We start from the raw sequence: 7,949 nt of genomic DNA, 5'->3' as shown, positions 1-7,949 counted from the left end.
TTTCCAAGCTTCTCTGCACTCATTCTGGTTCAGAAGTCTCTCTTGGAGTTGTTTGCCCATGTTTGGATGAAGTTTCACCCAGGGCTTGCACAGCAGCATTAATATTGTCCTGTCTTCACCAGAAATCCCCACACACATGCCTAAATAACAAATAGTAGGCACATGAGTGGTGACAATGTTTAACTTGGTGCCAGAAGATCTGCATAGAAGCATTCGCAGCAGGGCAGCTTAAGAGTATTCTGATTTAATTTAGAACTCAAGCATATTTTTCTTAATTAACAGAAAATACTCTCTTTGTTTCTAAAGTCTGACCCTGGCCTCCCCCCAAACCATAAAATGACCAAAACCCCTCATGATAGGCCAAATAAGCAATAATGATGTAAACTAATCATTACTCATTTATAAGGATTTTCTCCATGTACATTTCATTACCTTCACACAAATACCTTATGGCTTCTACAGCTGTAGAAGGATTACTAACAGTAGTTTCCCTTCCCAGCACACACTGAACATCCCAGTTGCTACGTGGGTGTCAGGCTTCAATCAAGGCAATGCGTAGCATCCATCAAACACTTACTGTGTATCTTGGAAAGGCACAGTACATGCACAGAGCCACTCAGGTGTGCCAGAGGAACTGCCCTCCAGTAAAACTGGGTCCCACAGCTGTAGTGCTCCAGGTTAAAAGCCTCCTGGTGAGTCAACAGCACGAGCTGTCAAGCCAGAGGAATTCCCTGACAAGTGAAATTGCTGTTTGTGTTCTGCCCTGCATGTCACACCCAGTCTATGCTACTTGGAAAACAGCGTGTGAGCAGGAGATCACATTGCCTGGGTATGAAGGTGCTGGTGGAAAACAAGGTAAGGAGGTCAAGAGTACAACCAAGCTAACTTTGTGTATCAAAGAGGGGATTTGGAATGCAAGGAATTCTGTGAGGTGTCTTGCTTGCATGCCAAGGGGTTGAAGAAAGTAATGTTAATCAGATGGACAAAAAAGTCTAGCAGAAGACAGGATCACTAAATGGGGATGCTGCATCCACACTTGAGGGGTTTCTATTCAGCAGGACTCATTAGGTGTTCACACTCCTGTGAGGAGCCCAGTTTTCATGCTGCATGAACAAGACATTTAAACAACAGCATCAAAGGAATGGCCAGTAACAGCTTTATTTCACAGAAATGCTCCTGACCCCCCCTCATAACTTCTATGAAGGCATGCTCTGGACAGTCTATGATTTCATAGCCAACATTAATACCAGAAACCCTGGTCTTTAGGGAAATGTGCTTGCTAATCCTGGCTCCCTAACTTGTCCCCTCATATCTGTTTTGTGCCTGGCTCTCGTCCTTCATGGCTGAGCAGCTTTTCTCTGCTTAGTTTTGTCCTTCAGAGCATGTTTATATGACACTACCCAGAGAAAGACTGAAAAACTCCCCATGTTTTCTTTTTCTAGCCAGTAATTACTTTCTCAAAAAATAAGCCTGTGAGATGGAGCAATCTGGGTTTATAAGTGGAGAGCTACTGTACAGCAGCCTAAAGAAAAAATACAAATCCATTTTGGACTGTCAGCTGAGGTACCTAAACCCAAGCACCCAGCTGAGGCTCCAGCCTTTTCAGACTTCAGTTGCAGCTGTGAGCAAACAGGACTTCCACAAGTCATAGCTGAAGGTCTGCAGTTAAAGAACGAGGAACCTGTAACCAGTGACAGGATTTGTGAGACTCGTAGTTTGGTCACATAATTGACATTATGCAAAACTTCTGTGGCAACTGCTTGCAGATTACAAGATTATTCTTTTTCTTTATGCAGTTCTCCCTTCTCTCAGTACCCACCTCCTGTTTTCTGCAAGAGGTAAGAAAGCAGAACCATTTTTCTCATCTTCAAGACCTGCTCAAGCCAGGAGCCTCATTTCTCCAGTACAATGAATTAGACATGAATTCTGTGGAAAAAATAGCATGTGACAATGTCATGAGATTAACTTCTATGCTAAGAAGTGTGGGTGAGAAGAGAATGGGGGAACTCCCTAATATTGGTATTTCCTGGCCTTTTGTACCAACTGTTGCAAACTCAGCAATTACTGAATGTAAATTTCTAGACACTGGCCAAAAAAAAAAAAAAAAAAAAAAGGAAAAAGCAAAGAAAGTCCCATCACCCTCAGGATCCTTTGCAAGTTCTTATATTGCAAGACTTCCTGCACAGTTAGTCCTTTGCTTCTACTCCACCTCCCAAAGCTTCCTTAAGTGTTCATTCTCCTTATTCAAGCTTATGTGCTGAACTCCCCTGAATTATCCTTACCTCTCCAGTGGCTCAGTGGGTGTAGCATGTGAGGCTGCAGTAGGCTGCTGAAGTGAGGAGCAGTGATTGATGGAAGAGTTCTCTTCACCATGGGCAGGCCAGGACAGGACATACCCTCTATAAAGGATTTAGCCACCCAGCTCTAGGACTTTACTGGGTTGCATGGCCTGTATTCTTCAAAAGTTTGCCATTTTCCAGGGGTTCTATCCCACAGACAGCAAGGGGACATTTCAAACACCAGAGTGACTTCACCTTCTCACTGAATTTTAAATCCTTCATCCCTTGCAAGAGACCAGGGTAGCACAAGATTTTTTTTCCATCAAGGGAACAACACAACCCAAGTAACTTTACTTAAGAGTTTTCTCAGAAATCACATAACCACTTTAGCTCTTAGATACTGTCAGCAAAATTAGAAGTAATCAAAGCCAGAGGTTTATTAAAAAAGCATTTCAGAAACCTAATTGCACCTTGCAGTATCAGCTCTATAGCCTGTAAAACTAACTACGTCAGCCAAATGGCCTAAAACGCTTGTAAGCTCCTCCAAGTAGAAGATGGGGTGATCCGCCCTTGCAGAACTCACCTCAAGTAACAGATGTTAAACAAAGCAAAACTCAGGTAACTGTATGGAAGTCCAAGTCCCTAACACTCTGCCCTCTCAGGTGGAGCAGAGACTACACTAGATCTTTCTGTGCCTTTAGCTCAAGTGGAATGCCTAGCAGACTTAGTATGTTTCAGAATAATATATTACAAAGAAAGCCCTCAAATACATGTTAAAGTTTCAGATGGCAAATCAAAATACTGCCCGCAGTCTGGAGCATTAGGTTGCTCCAGATTGCAGGTACATCCCTGATGATTTGTGTGTCAGGGAAAAATTAAAATCATGCATCAAAATAAGCTCTTGACAGTATTCTGTGTACCCTGTTTTAGCTGTAAGCACTGGCAGCCTACATGCTAAGTTCACTCTGCATGATTGAACTCAGAGGTTACAATTTTCTTTACAGGTGTTTGCTGATAATAAAGCCATAAATATTTTTGTTCTGCTCTGTCTCCTACAGGAACTTTTCACATTTTCTAAACATGTTACTAATACCTTCAGGACTTTGCCTCATACCAAAAGCTTTGTTTATAGGGCTCAGTCATCAATAAAGCTTATTTGGTGTGCTGCCCCTCCAGCAACAGCTTCATGTATAACGATGGCAGATCCCCACTGCAGAAAAGTGCTCTTTAATCTCCTCTCCAGGGACAGGAAAGAGGAGGTGGATTGAAGATTCATGGTTCATTTTCTAGAGGAGATACCTGTTGGAGTGAGATCAGCAGAGCCTGCAGCAGTGATGCCTTGCAGAGGTCCTTCTGAGCAATGACATCTATGTGCACTCTGCCATGCTGACAGTCAAGTTGGTCTGGCCAGTTAGAGATGGAATATCTGGATTTGGAGTCTGGTTGCAGCATGCTGTCCAACCTCTCCCTTGGATTAGGAAGGGAGAGAGGCCAGGGATCCCAAAAGCTTTAAATAAAGAATTTACTCCATGAGACTTTTTACCTCCCATCTTGTTTTCTACCAAGTTGCTTCTGTTTGTATCAAACATCAATTCAAACACGGACGGGGTAAGCAGCATGAGCTTTCCACAGGAACTATAAATCTTCCATTAAAGAAAATGTCAAGGAATTGACATTGCTCTTGGCTTCTTTCAAAATTTGACATTTCTCTTACCATCTCCAAATGTGATTAAGATGTGCTAAAGAAGAAAAGGGGGCAGGAGATGGCAACATCTCCCCAGATATATATAACCCATGCTATGGCATACAAAACTGAGCTGAATCTATGTGGTTTGCAAAATTGGCCTCACTTGCCTCTGTGGATCCTTCTTCTCCCACTCAGACCACCCAGCACTCAGGCACCAGCCCCTGCCCTGCTGTTTTCACAGCCACAGCTCGCTGGGCTGAGAGGAGATGGGACCTGGAGGGTTGCTGGGAGCTGGGATTGTCGGGGAGACCATCTTGCTCTCTACACCTGCTGAAAGGAGGTTGTAGCCGGCTGGGAGTTGGTCTCTTCTCCCATGCAACAAGTGACAGAACAAGAGAAAATGGTCTCAAGTCGTGACAGAGCAGGTTTAGAATAAATTTTAGGAAAAAAAATCTTCACTGAAATGGTTGTCAAGCACTGGAACAGGCTGCCCAAGAAAACATTAGTCACCATCCCTGGAAGTATTTAAAAGCTGTGTAGCTGTGGCACTCATAAACATGGTTTAGTGGTGACCTGGCAGTGTTAGGTCAATGGTTGGACTCCATGACCTTAGAGGTCTTTTCCAACCTAAACAGGTCTCAAAGTCAAGGCCTCTGCTGCTTGAACAGGCAGTGGCACAGCAGCCTGTTATTATTTTGCTCCTTTTGTATATACCAAAACGACAACACACGGCCTCAGGGTAGGAAACCTCCTCCTATTTTCCAGTCTCAGCTGGCTCCTGGCCAACTCATACTGATTTGTCTTTGTGACTGCATTGTCTTCTGGCTCCCCTCCTTCTCTGGATGTGAGATTCTCTTGCTACTTCATTTGTCCCAGTAGGGGTTTGGATACCTATTACACCCCCTTCTCCTTTCCTAGGCTGAACAAGTTCTGGACATTCAAACACCAGCAGCTCTGCAATTCTGCCAGCTCCCCAGAGTCACAGCTGACAAGAACTGGAAATGGGGTCAAGGCAAGGCCTCTCCACAGCCTTAGTCACAATGTTCAAATTAATTGGCCACTCAGTAGTGTGGCCAATAATACTTACCAGAAGCACTTCCCTGGATGCATGCAGAATCAGGTGGTAGCTTTCTCAGAGCCATGTTACACTGCTGCCTGGTAGTTCTTCATGAAAGCCTTCACACTGTCCTTCTGGGGTACCCACAGTCCAATTACACACTTTCCAATGCAAAGTGCTTAAACCTGAAACAGTTTCAACTAGAAGCTGCAGAAAAGAGTTCCCAAAATAACAGAGGTATGAAATTGCTGCCAATACTACTTTAGAACAGGAGGGGAGTACACAAGACAAATCTACCATGCTGTATTTTAAGATCCAAATCCACAAGTAAGAGGATTACAATAAAAAAGCATTGCTATCTAATGAAGTTATTTTCCTCTGACTGGTAAGCAATCATATGACAGATACTTACATGGAGACAGAAGCAATGCACCTAAGTTGTTTTCCATCAGAATGGCGTTTCCAATGATCTATTAAGTCAACTCTAAACCCACAAAAACCAATTACAATTTACTGCAGTACCTTGCTGTCACACAGAGATGCATTTAAACAGCATTCTAAGACTAAAAACACTGCTGTTATCACTGGTCATCTTCCAGAAAGGTGAAAACATGTTTATACTCTCTGGTAGTCAAGAGAATTCAGGAACACACTGTTACTGCTCAGAAAGGGGAAATAACGCCTTTGCTCTATCTTTGCTATGCAGTACTGTAACACTTGATGGAACAAAGGTCTCACCTATGAGAATGTTCCCTGATTCCATCAGGGAAGAGCAAGTGTGTGCAAGCATGCGACCAAGACACTGAGAAAGGCAGCTACGCTACACACCACCTTCCTGTAAGGCCAAGAACCTATGTCCTAAGAGCTGTCAAACAACAGTATACAAGATGAACCAAAGGTTTGGAACTGTGAAAGGGGGTGTAGAAGCCCTTTCCTCATGCTGTTTCTTCCTTTCCTGCTGCAACTGTTCCTAATTCCTTTCAGCTTACACATTTTGAAATCTGTAACTTTAACCACAAATATGTACCCCAATGGGTTTTACAGCAAAGAACTAGACTGAAAAGATAATGAAAGCAGATGCTGTTGATGGAAGCAGCATATAAATAAAGGTCTGCTTTGGAGTCCTGTTCTCTCCAGAGTATTTGCTCTTCTTGATCATTCCCTTTTCACAGGTACAAGTGCTACAGCATTGCAAAGAACAGTCAGAAATCAAAGAAACTGAGGAAGGGCAGAGTCTGTACTCTTAACAAAATCCTTACAGGGGAATGAGAGCAAAATAAGTAGATCCAAATTGAAGCTTTATGATAGGGCAAATTTCAAATTTTACTTGCTGTAGAACCTTACTGGGAGTTATTCAAAACATAAGAACAAAGATGCCAAAAACAGAAGAGTGATAATTTTTCCCTAAGTGGATTTCTGCCCAACACATGAAACATCTAAGAAGCAACTCATGCAATCTTAATATTTCAGTCACCACTGAAGTTCATTCATGATTGATAAAAACTGCCTGTAGTGCCTGTATTTTTCTTGTGTTTCTCAAAATTATGGAGAACATTTTGTATTTCCTACAGCCTCTTCCACACTTCTGACAAGAGAAGAATGATGTGTCCTACTGTGGTGTATCATCCAAAGACCTCTCAGGACACAGGAAAGAAAACTGAAGAAAACAGACAGGCTGCAGAGAACAGGAAAAAAAGATGTTCAGGGGAAATATTCCTATTTCTTAAATCACAGCAGTTGCCTAACACTTGGTTGTTGAGAGAGCTAATTATCCCCCAAGAGCTTTTTCTACTTGTATGCTTTCACTATAGCTATGCATTTTTCCTAGATGAGATCCACTTAGGCACAATTGAGAGCCTTGGCTAACTTCTCAGTATTAAATCACTTTCCAGAGCACCCATAGATACCCTATGATCATGGCTTACCTTCACAATTGCAGATTTGCTTTGGTCCTGCAAACTGCTCAGAAATTATTTGTGCACATCCAAGGCAGTTTGTAGGGGGATAGAATATAACAAATAGTGTAGAAAGTAATCTGACCCATAAGTAGTTGCAGCTGGGCCAATTAGCAAAGATTAGGAACAGGCCTGACTTGAACAGGCCACAGCTGTAAGCAATGAGAAGAAGAGTGCTATATAAGAGTGGGTGGGTTGGTTAGGTGAAGAGGACCTGGAGTCAGTTGGCTACTTTGTGGAGCAGAAAGAGCCAGTGCTCTGAGGAGCTGCTCATGAGAAAACACCAAGTGGGTATGACACTTTTGCAATAAGGAGACAGCAGTATGGAACCCCTGCAATAAGATGACAGCAGCAGTTGCCATGTTTCTGGCAGTAAGACTGAGTACTTTATTTCCAGGGGTGCTGCCTCCAGGATTATTTTTTCACTATCTCCTTCCCACCTTTTCTTTTTCTTTCCTCCTTTCTGTGGTTTTAAATACAGATACCCACAGTAGAGGCTTCACACTTTCAGGCTGCCATGTGCATGCTGTACCATCAGCATCTGCTCCTCTGACACCTCCCAGGAAGCTTCAGCAACTCTCCTTTGACATGTTCAGCATCTCTGGAAGCATTCAAAAAACTGACCATGCCTTTTTTCAGCATTGCCTTCCCACTTTGCCCTCCTTGGGTTTACCAGTGTGGAATTTCTAACAGCATGGCTTCTTTTCATGACTCTAAGCAAACACACATCTTTGTTCCCTTTCACTCCTGCCCGGATTAGAAGGGAAAATGATGATTTTTCGTCAGGAAGTACCAAACAGCACCATTTTTGTGCTTTCACCAGCCACTTGCCAACAGCTGCATGGCTGCAGGCTTAATGCTGCTCTCTTCATAAGGGAAATGTCTCCTACTGCATAGCAAAACAGGCTGCAGGCCTCTCAAAGCTGCTCTGGTGGCAAAGAGATGAGTCACCTCAGGCTGCTGCCACGCGC

This window comes from Agelaius phoeniceus, chromosome 2 (genome assembly GCF_051311805.1).
Source record: "Agelaius phoeniceus isolate bAgePho1 chromosome 2, bAgePho1.hap1, whole genome shotgun sequence".
NCBI classification, from domain to species: Eukaryota; Metazoa; Chordata; class Aves; order Passeriformes; family Icteridae; genus Agelaius; species Agelaius phoeniceus.
The sequence above is the reverse complement of the archived record's forward strand: the minus strand, read 5'-3'. Positions refer to the sequence as shown.